Raw genomic sequence first — 11,176 nt, forward strand, 5'->3', positions numbered from 1 at the left:
CCAGGGGCTTCCCCAGGCTCAGAAGGCCCTGCAGCAAACCCAGAACTATCAAGTCGTTCCGATTGCACAGCACAGCCTCCAGGGTCTGTCTGCTCAGGGCAAGCACCAGGCCAGAGCTCAGGAATCAGGTCCCTGCTACCCCCTAGGATGACAGTCCAGTGAGGGGCTGTCACGTGCAAGCAAGTCAGAGAGATGTCAAGGTGCACTCAGGCAGAGGAGAGCAGAGGGTGACAGCGGTAGCTTGAAAGAGAACGGAAAGCCAGCCTGACCAGAAGGTGGGAAAACAGGACAGAGGCCTGTGATCTAGCCTGGCACAGTGCACGATGGGTCTTGTGAGCTGTGGTGTTTTGCCAAAGCCTGGAGGGTGAAGGAGAGGGTCAAGAGAGATGCGTCTCAAAAGGGAGCATCACAGGCCCAAGGGACCCGTTTAGAGCTCATTCAAACATGCTGCACCTTGGAGATAGTGACAGTTATGCCATCAAATTATGAGCTCCTGAAGAGGGTGAATTTGGTTTGTAAGCAAATTATTCTGCCATCAGCCTAACTCTAGGGAAAAAAAAAAATGTCCTTTTGGATCTTAGTTGTATATTAAAAACAAACATTCTTATTAGGAAAAACTAAACATACAAGAATAATAACCTTGTACAGCCCATTAACTCACCACAGGGCTTTGCTTTCTAACTTGCAAGGAATTATTTTTTTACGAGTAGGCAGAAAGAGAAGAAGATACCTTACAGTGTAAAAAAAGGTTTTTACTTTATCAACAACTATAAAAGGGTGATAAATGACAAACAGAAGGAAAATGTCATGTAAAAAATAAAAAAAAATGCGGCAGAGCACGGTCTCTAAGGGCATTCGGGCTTCAGGAGTTGCCATTTCTGGGCTCTAGAACACAGGCTCGATAGCTGTGGCACCTGGGCTTTGTTGCTCTGCAGCACGTGGGATCTTTCTAGACCAGGGATGAACCCTTACTGCCTGCATTGGCAGGCAGACTGTTAACTAATGGACCACCAGGGAAGTCTCCAGGTTCCTTATTAGAGCTCACATGTCTATGGGTCAGCTGAGGCTTGGCTGATCTTGGCTGGTTCCTGTGTAGGGTGGGCTGTGGGGAGCGGTACACCTCTTGTCTGGGTTTGATTGGAGCATCTCAGATGCTGCTTCACTTGGCTCACTCCTTTTTTGGGATATCAGAGGCTAGAGGGGGGTTCACTTCTCATGGTGATGCTGAGAAAGAGAAAAAGAAAATAAGCAGGAGTACACAAGGTCCCTGGAAGGCTGAGAGCTGTTTTGTTTTCTACCTCATTCTGTTGGTCAAAGCATCTCACGTGGACAAACCCAGGTTCAAGGGAGGAATAAACACGAACAGGGTGAAGAAAAGGTGCCACTGGTGCAACCTACCACTGAGACCAAGAAACACAAGGAAAAGGTGAATCAGGAGAGGGAGGGGTTGCAGAAGAGAGAGTTTTAAAAAGTGAAGAATGGTTAATGCAGCCTGGAGATTCAGCAAGATGAAGGCTGAAGTGTGTATCAAACATGGCAACTCAGGAATCATGAGGGACCTTCACAAAACAGCTTTAGAGGAAGGGGCAGGTGAAAAGGTGGCCGCCAAACTGTGGGGGCTGAGAAACGAAACGGGGGATGAAACATGATCCATTCATCCAACAGATGAATTCAACGCGGTACCTATTACATGTCAGTCCTGTTCAAGGTGCTGGGGAGACAGCCTTGAATACAGCAAAGGGTTCTTTTCATGGAGTCCACATTCTAGTAGGAAAAGAAAAAGACAACTGATAAATAAGCAAGGTGAACCAAGATGGTGCCAAGGGCTGCAAGGAAGGAGAGGGGGCTCATGTAGTAGAGGGGTGGGCCTTTGGGGGTGGGGGTGCCGAGGATGCAAGAGGCTGGTCAGAGAAAATGCTTCTGGGGAGGTGATGGTTGAGTTGAGAAGAAGCTGATCTTATGTAAAGAAGGAAGAATAAGTGAAAAAAGCCAGTTCTGTGCCCTGAAACAGGAGCTTGGCAGCTGTTTCAGGGGACAAAAAGAAGGCTGTGTGGGGACTTCCCTGGTGGTCCAGAGGCTGAGATTCTGTGCTCCCAATACAGGGGGCCTGGGTTCAGTCACTGGTTAGGGAACTAGATCCCACGTGCTACAACTAAGACCCAGTGCAGCCAGATAAATACATACATACATTTATTTAAGGCTGTGTGACTGAAGCTCAAGGAGGAAGGGAGAGGAAGGCAAAGGCCAGGAGGCAGAAAGGTGCTAGATAGGATAAGGGGCCTCAGGATCCATCCAGCCAGGGGGAGTGGGAACCTGGAGCAAAAGAGTAAGGTCATCTGATCTGCATATTAAAAGGGATTTTCCTCGAAGTCCTGGAGGTTAAGACCCCACTTCCAATGCAGGGGGGTGCTGGTTCCATCCCTGGTTGGGGAGCTAGGGTCCCACGTGCCTCTCGACCAAAAGCCAAAATATAAAACAGAAGCAGCCATACCATAACAAATTCAATAAAGACTTTTTTAAAGGTCCACATTAAAAAAAAAACAAAAACACTCTAAAAAAAACAAAAAGATCTACTTTATCCATGGAGGGCAGAATTGTTAGGATGCGTGATAGAGGATTCAAGAACCAGTTTGAAGGCTTTTGTAAGATTCCAGGCAAGATACGGTTGATGTGCTGGTAAATATTTAACAGTTGGCAATGGGAGGTGGGGGGTAGGGGAACATTCCTAATTTGTAGCATTTGGCAGTTTCTGGGGTGTGAATACTCCCATCAGATAATCTCATAAATCATCTTAAAGGCAGATATAATAGTAAAATGCAGTCAGATAATTAGGATATGATGAGGATGAGTATCTATTACTTTTTAAAATATAATATATGCCATTGTAAGTTTATATGATAAAAATGTTTAATAGTGACTGTATTTAATGAACTGCTTTAAAAATTCCTGAAAATGCAACAATCAGCTCTTACAAGGCAGCTGACTCCTTCACACCACTAAATATGACAGTAACCTGGGGACTTCCCTGGAGATCCAGTGGTTAAGCCTTCACCTGCCAATGCAGGGGGTGCTGGTTTGATCCCCTGGTAGGGGAGTTAAGATTCCCACATGCCTCCTGCACCCCCCCACAAAAGAAACATAACAGAAACAATAGAGCAAAATTGTAACAAATTCAGTAAAGACTTGAAAAATGGTCCACATCAAAAAATCTGAAAAAGAAGAGTCACCTGGACTGGAATGGAGGGTATGTGTGTGTGTGTGTGTAAGACAGACTCAACAAGATTTGAAAATGTCAGAAAATGAAATATGGCACGTGCTTATGGTGACATTTCAACACACGTCTCACACCCTCTCTGGACAGTGGACTTGTTGGAGGCAATAGCTTGTTCTGATGGATCCTTGTGTGCCCTGAACCCCTAACCCAATGCCTTGATTCTAGTTTAAAAAAAAAAAAAACACCTTAGGTTGGCTTTCCTCTAAAGAAGACCTTAAGAAGATGTGAGTGAAAGCATTTTATGTGGAAGGTGATCCCAGGAATCACTAGGAAGGGTATGGAGAAGTGAGCTGGTGAAGGAAGACAGCCAGTAAACGGTGTGTCACCAGCAAGTTTCCACCATGGGCAGCTGAAGCTTAATCCTGCTGAAGAGCCCTGGGAGACAGGGAGCTTTATGCCTCAGAGGTACCCAATCTGAGAACTGAGGAAGCCAGAATACTTATTCACCAGCTCCCAGCCGTCGCTGGTTGAAGACTGCTCCTGGCGTTTCCAGCCCACGCCCCTAGAGAAAAGCCCGAGAGAGGTTGCTGGCGTCTGCAATCAGAGGCTGTGAATATGCAAAGGAGTGGCAGAAGAGAGGTGAACAGCACACCAACTGAGTTGATCCAAAACTGATAAATGTTTCTTGAATAAACAAATGCATGTAGGGCCCTATGAGCTCCTTTAAACACGAATTTAGGATTTAAAGGTTTTGAAACAGTAACACTCCACAGTCAGCACATTTATCTTATAGTTTTGCAAAATCTCGAGCGGGGGACCTACAACATCCCAGATGATTTAAATTCTGCAGCAGCATTACTCAAAATCAGAATAATGTTGCTGTACACTTACAAAAAAACCTCAGTAGATAGATTACGTGTGCATACTCAGTCGCTTCAGTCATGTCTGACTCTTTGGACCCTATGGACCATAGCCCGCCAGGTTCCTCTATCCATGGGATTCTCCAGGCAAGAATACAGGAGTGGGTTGCCATTTCTTCCTCCAGGGGATCTTCCCGACCCAGGGATCAAACCTGCATCTCTTACATCTCCTGCATTGCACGCAGACTGCTGAGCCACCGCTGAGCCGCCAGGGAAGCCCGTAGATAAATTATAGCAACTGGCAAAAGGAAAAAGAAAACTCACACAAAGAAAATAGATGGCAAGAGAGATCCCAAATTACTAATTTTTATGCTGGCTAGTGGTAGTAAAAGATAACTTGAGTCAAAAATGTTTGGTTTGTTGTGTGGCTGATGTTGGAAGTGAGCTTAGAGATAGAAGCTTTTGTGAAAATGAGGACTATCCCGATGCCGGCTGAATCCCCAAAGAAAATATGGAGGGGAAATAGATGGATGATGTTTGCCTGGTACTTTCCTATTTCCAAAGTGCTTTGCAAGCAATCTTTACTAGAACCATGAGAAAGAAGCATTACTATTACTACCTGCTTACAGTAAGGCAGCTGGTGTTCAGAGATGTGTTAAGTAGCTCACTCAAGACGTTACACTTATAAATGACAAAGTTATTGCTGTGGAAAAGCCAGGGGGATAATGAGCAGGTATAACAGACCCTACATGAATTAATGAAACCTTCCTCCTGTCAACTATTCATCTGGGATTCCATGCATTCCCCGTTAAGCTTGCTCCTCAGGTAACAGCAAGCATTTGGTGAACTGCAGACACTGCTCTATCAAGCTGCTCAGGTCCGTTGTCCTAGGAATCCTGGAATCATACCCCTCCGTCTCAGGTGGGATGCACCAATCATAAGCAATACCTCGTGGCTCTGAGGTCACCTGGCTTGACTAGATGCCTCACACTGGACATGCAGATTCACAGTCTGAGGCCCATCAAGTTGAAAGGCTCTCCCTGAGCAGAAAGCCTCCTTAACTAGCCTAGCTCATTAGACACCTTGACTCTTTTCTTCTAAGATTACCAGCGACAAAGAGCTCAGGATGTCAGAACTTCGTCCCCGCTACCTGATTTTGTTGCTTTGGTAAACATTTACGGAGCCCTGCTGCACACTAGAGTCTATGCTCAGAGCTGAGAACTCAATGGAGAACAAGAAAAGCAGGATCCTATGCTCAGTGAGCTTGTGGTAGGTGTGGGGCAGGCAATCAATAATTCATTAGACTAACGTCCAGCTTGAGGTAGATGCTCCAAAGTAAACAGCATGAAGTGTGTACAGAGCCAGGAAAGGCCCAACTGTGTTCTCTCTCTTTCCAATCAATCCCCTCACTTTGAGCAAATGCAACCCTCCAAAACCACTGTCTCCATCTCACACCTGCTTCACCTTCGGGAGACTCAGATGGTTCTCATGATGTCAGGTCTTCCTTTCTCTGCCTGACTGCTATGGATTCCCCATAGCCCGGTGCCCCAGACATTCAGTAGGCCCTGCCCCTCGCCACCTGTGCCCACGCCGTGCCTCTGCACAGTCTCACACCCTCCCCTCCTGCCCCCTTTCAACGGCTATCTTTGCTGCTTCATTCTGGAGCCATCACTGCATTCTCCAGACCCTGCTTCGTGGTGGGAGCAGAGCTGGATCAACTCTGGTTTCTCTCTTCCTTTGAACAGCTCATAGGACTAGTTCCTCCACCAAACTTCTGAATACATTTTCCCCCATCACTGGCCCCCTGGAGAGGCTGCCCAAACACAACTGAGCACTAGTTTGCTGGGAGATTCTGTGTACAGGGATCTTTACTGTTAGTAACTTATAAAAGGCCCAAGTCATGTATTGGTCCTGCTGAATCCTCTGTGATTTCTGGTTCTGCCAAGGATCTGCTTTTCGCTTTGGGAAGTCCTTCCTCGTGTCTGTCTACTTCCCTGTGTACTTTTGTCTAAAGTCTTATTTCTCTTGGCTTTAGGGCACAACTAAGGCATGCCCACACGACTCCAGTGTCTGTTCAGTGTTCATGGAGTGCATATTGGTTGATTAGTGACTTCCTGGCACTTAGTAATCATTATTCCATCCCCTTCTCTGGGTTCTTTTCTCCAGGCCTAAAAACTGCAGCTCCTTAAGCCTTTTTTCCCCTGTGTCTTTTCCTGAATCTCTTAATCATCACGTGGCTCTTCTTGAACTCTGTTAATCAGCTTCTTCTCCTTTTTTAATCATTAGTGAGAGTTTTGAAGAACGTCTTTAAACCAGAAGCAAAAAAGAAAAGAAAATCCAGAAAGGGCTTACGAGGGTGACTGGGCTCAGCTCTCTGCCTCTGGCCTGGCAAGCCCTTCCACCAGCTAATAGATCAAGCAGACTGTCTCAGATCAGCCCAAGCATCCAGTCTCCGATCTGAATGTGAGCAGCAGACAAATTAGATCTGCGGGGATGAGGACAGAGCCTGTGGCCCCATTGACACTCTTCTTTAGACTGCTGCTGGCCACTGCAGGCAGAAAAATTCAGTCCTCAGCAGAATTTCATTAGCCAGTTTTAGGCAACTTTTATTCCTTCTTCCTTTGTAAGTTCACAGACTCTCACAAGAGTTCTGGGTGCCACCTGTGGTATGTGTGTGTCTGAGTGTATGGCTGAGTGTGAGAGAGAGAAAAAGAGAAGGAGATGAACTCAGAGTAATTCACACTAAAGTATTACTGACTTACCATGCAATGTCCCTAAAGGCAGAGGAAAGTGAAGGCAGGCAGTGAGAATGGGGCACCAGCCTCTAACCCATCTGCATCAGGAAGGCATTCAAGTTTATATTAAAGATCCATGTGATTTTTGCATTCTTCTTCTCCACAACATATACACAAAGGCAGATTTTCTAAACAAAAATATCATTTCATTGAATGCTTAAAAAATCATCTAAAGAGACTTCTGTAGTGGTCCAATGGTAAAGAACCTGCCTGCCAATGCAGAGAACACGAGTTCGATCCCAGATCTGGGAAGATGCCACATGCCATGGGACAGATGAGCTCACGTGCCCGCACTACAGGAACCTGGGCACCCTGGAGCCCGCGCTCCACGACAAAAGAAGCCACTGCATTGAGAAGCCCACACACCTCAACTAGAGAGTAGCCCTCGCTCTCCACAACTACAAGAAGCCCGTGCACAGCAACGAAGACCCAGTGCTGCCAAAAATTAAATTAATTAATTAATCAAAAGTAAAGCTAGGCACTTAGGAATGGAAACTTCTATTAAAAAGAAAATCACCTGAATTCCCAAAAAAATCACCTGAATACACAGCCCTCGCCATGTGACATTGTCCACTTTTTCCCTTCTATGCTACTTTCTTTTATTTTTAAAATTGTACTTATGTTATTTATTTTGGGCAGTGCTGGGCCTTCATTGCAGTGCACTGCCTTCTCATTGCAGTGGCTTCTCCTGTTGCAGGGCCCAGGCTCTAGGGCACTCGGGCTTCAGTAGTTATGATGCGTGGGCTTAGTTACTCCATGGCATGTGGGGGATCTTCCTGGATCAGGGATCAAACCATGTCCCCTGCATTGGCAGGCAGATTTTCTACCACTGAGCCCCCAGGGAAGCCCCCTTCTATACTATTTTCTATTAATGAATACACAGTTTGTTTCAGTACATATTAAATATTTAACATTATAATATACATTTCATCTATATATAAATAAGATAAAGTTTTACATTATTTACTGCTATGTAAAAAGATCCTGGCAATTTACACAGTGGTGTCAGGTCCAGACAGGGGAGACGGCTCACCTGGCCTCAGGTGTGAGCCTTCCAGGAACTGTGCACATTTTAGAAGAGGAAGGAAGAGAGGGCAGAGGACTTTCTGGAAATGCACTGGGTGGGCACTTGCTCAAGGCCATCAGGCCACTGCAGTTGCAGCCTCTGGTGTGGACAATGCCCGGCGCTGGCCAGCCTGTGAGCTCTGTGGGTCCACTGCGTTTTTCCCTCTAATGACCCACCTATAAACCTAGATTCATCTTTCTTGCAGAGATGCCTCACTCTCTAGCAGAAAGCAAAATCCACCAATTCCTAAAGAAGTGTTTTCTTGCAGACACGAAAGTTAATGAGCTCCATCTTTGGCCTGGGTTAGAAAATTTCACCATGGCCTTGGCAAGGCTCGCACCAACACCAAGTCGTTAAAGAAAGCCCACGTTGAGAGCCAGGAGGAACAAAGGTAAGGCTGGCTGGCCTGGTTTCCTCGCTCACAGTCGGGAGAGAGAAAAGAGAGAGGAACAAAGCACCTGGCTACAGAGGTGCTTCCCCAAACTGTTCTGGAACCATCCGTCTCTGCAGGCAGCACAATGCCCTCCTTATTCCCCGGTCATCACCACAGCTGACGTGGAGCCTCCCCGGCAAATGTTCAGACCTGCGGCCGCCAGCACGTCTCAGGCAGATTCCTTCAGCCACTGGGGTGGTTTCCACTCTCAGCAGAGGAGGAAAAAGCCATGTTTGCCTCACAGTCTTTGGTTTTCGGAAAACAGTTGGCAGACTGACTGAATAAACACGACATGTCGCCTAGTTATCAATAAGTATTTGTTCATTCTCAGCATGTGGTTTTTGAGCACCACCTATGCTCCAGAGGCTGGAGACATAGCTGTGAACAGAACAGACACAGACCCTCCGTGAAAGGAAGTTTGGGATGGCAGGGGTGACCATCGGCATTAAACAATCAAAATAATTTCAGGTACTAATAAATAGCACAAGACAGTGAGACAGAAAATGAGAGTGTGCGGGGGGAGCTTGTCTCAGGATTCTCAGTGGAAGCTTCCAGTGACACTGTCACTAAAATTAGAATCACCTGAAGGAGCAGCTAAGGGAAGATGCAGGCACACCAGTTTTCCAGGCAGAGGTTGTGCAAAGGCCCTGAGGCAGCAACATGTTTGACAACTTCAGGGAACTGAGTGAGAGCTGATGAGGAAATGGTGGTGATGAACACCAGGCAGAGACCAGGTTTATTAGAGGAATCGTCACGTCTAACATTGTAGAGTGTGTTACAGTTTGCAGAGGGCTTTAAACATATACTATCTCCATTCAGTCGTTTTCCTTATTAATATTCCTTACCAAACACATGAAGAAACTGACACTGAGGGGGTAACATCCTCAAGGTCACTAACTAGGAAGTGGTGGGACAGAATTCTGACCAAGGACTCTGTTTGCACAACTCCAGAGGGCGCTACCCACACAGCCGGGGGAGCCGTCTGTATCATTGCTTGAAGCTTGTGCAGTGCACGGCCTGTGCCACTGTGCATTGTGACCCTGTGTCAGCTCAGGTCTATTTTCTCCAAATTTCTGTTCTTTTTTTTCTGTGCTGATGCTATTGAAAATACAAAGAATAAAAAATATTATTTTAGCTCTTGATGAGCATAGGATGTAGCTGAAGAGAAAGAACATAAAAAAAAGGTAGTGGGTAATAGACAGTATTTGTTCCAGCAAAGACATTATGAGTGATTTGGTAGGGGCTGTGAGGTTTGTATCTGGTTTGAAGATTTTAATTGGTGGACATATAGGCAAAAAAAAAAAAAACTCATACAACTTCACCACAGGAACATGCAATGAAATCTTGGTCTGTTGTAGACCATCACAAGAGCCTGTCTCCAGCAGCTGCCAATTTTTAAAAATGAACATTTATTATTCTATCAACTGAAAAATGAACCATACAGACAAAATTTTGGCAAACCTAAGAAGAGGAAAACAATCATCTATAATCTCATTCATGAAACAACTACTTTTCACATTTTAGTGTAGTTCCTTCTGTTTTGTTTGTTTTTTTTTTTTGCCCAGGGAAGTAATTTGTGTGTGTCTATTTATGTATTTATACATATATAGAGAGAATACCTATATAAGAATGTGTGTATGTATGCGTGTATGTGTGTGTGTGTGTGTGATAGGGACTTCCCTGGTGCATCAGATGGTAAAGAATCCACCTGCAATGCAGGAGACCTGAGTTCAATCGCTGGGTTAGGAAGATCCCCTGGAGGAGAGCATGGCAACTCACTGCGATATTCTTACCTGGAGAATCCCATGGACAGAGGAGCCTGGCAGGTCACAGTCCATGGGATCGCAAAGAGTGGGACACGACTGAGTGTCTAAGCACATTATATGTAATATGTGTTGTATATACACACACTACAAGTACAAATACACACATAGTCTCAGCTTTATTGATGTATAATTTCTGTACTTTAAAATTCACATATTTTAAGTGTGCAGGTTGATAAGTTTTGACTTTGTCAGGTGTGCACCTGAGTAACCACTGCTGTGCTAAAGACTTTCCTTTCCCCCAAAGTTCCCTTTACCCTTTAGCCCATTCCCCCCGGGGCTACCTCCCTCCTTCGGGTAATCACTGACTCACATCTATAGCCTTGAACTAGTTCGGCCTGTTCCAGAATTCCACATAAATGCAGTCAAGTGTGTGCTCTTCCGTCCCTGGCTTCTGTCACTCAGGGTGCTCTTGAGGATTATCATGTTAGCATGTATGCACCAGCAGTTTATTCCTTTGTATTGCTGGTTAACATTCCGTTTAAAGAATGCACAAGAATTTGTTCATTCATTCACCTGTTAATGGGCATGTGGGTTGTTTCTGGTTTCTGGTCTGGAGATATTTTGAATCTAGCAGCTATGAGCTTCTTGTGCATCTCTTTGTGATGCTTTCCTTCCTCTTGGGGAAATACCTGGGAGTGGACATAGGGTAGGTCTGTATGTATCACTTTGTGGAAAACTACCCAACAATTTTCCAACTGGTGCAGCATCTACAATGGATGGAATCTAAGTGCTCCACATCCTCACCAGCACTTAGTATGGCTGCTTTTTGATTTTAGCTCTTTCTTGGAGTGTATGGTGATGCCGGTTTAGTCGCTAAGTCGTGTCCAACTCTTGCAACCCCATGGACTGTAGCCTGCCAGGCTCCTCTGTCCGTGGAATTCTCCAGACAAGAATACTGGAGTGGGTTGCCATTTCCTTCTCTAGGGGATCTTCCCGACCCAGGGATCGAACCCAGGTCTCCTGCATTGCAGGTGGATTCTTT

The sequence above is a fragment of the Ovis canadensis genome, chromosome 13, assembly GCF_042477335.2.
Source record: "Ovis canadensis isolate MfBH-ARS-UI-01 breed Bighorn chromosome 13, ARS-UI_OviCan_v2, whole genome shotgun sequence".
Classification (NCBI taxonomy): Eukaryota; Metazoa; Chordata; class Mammalia; order Artiodactyla; family Bovidae; genus Ovis; species Ovis canadensis.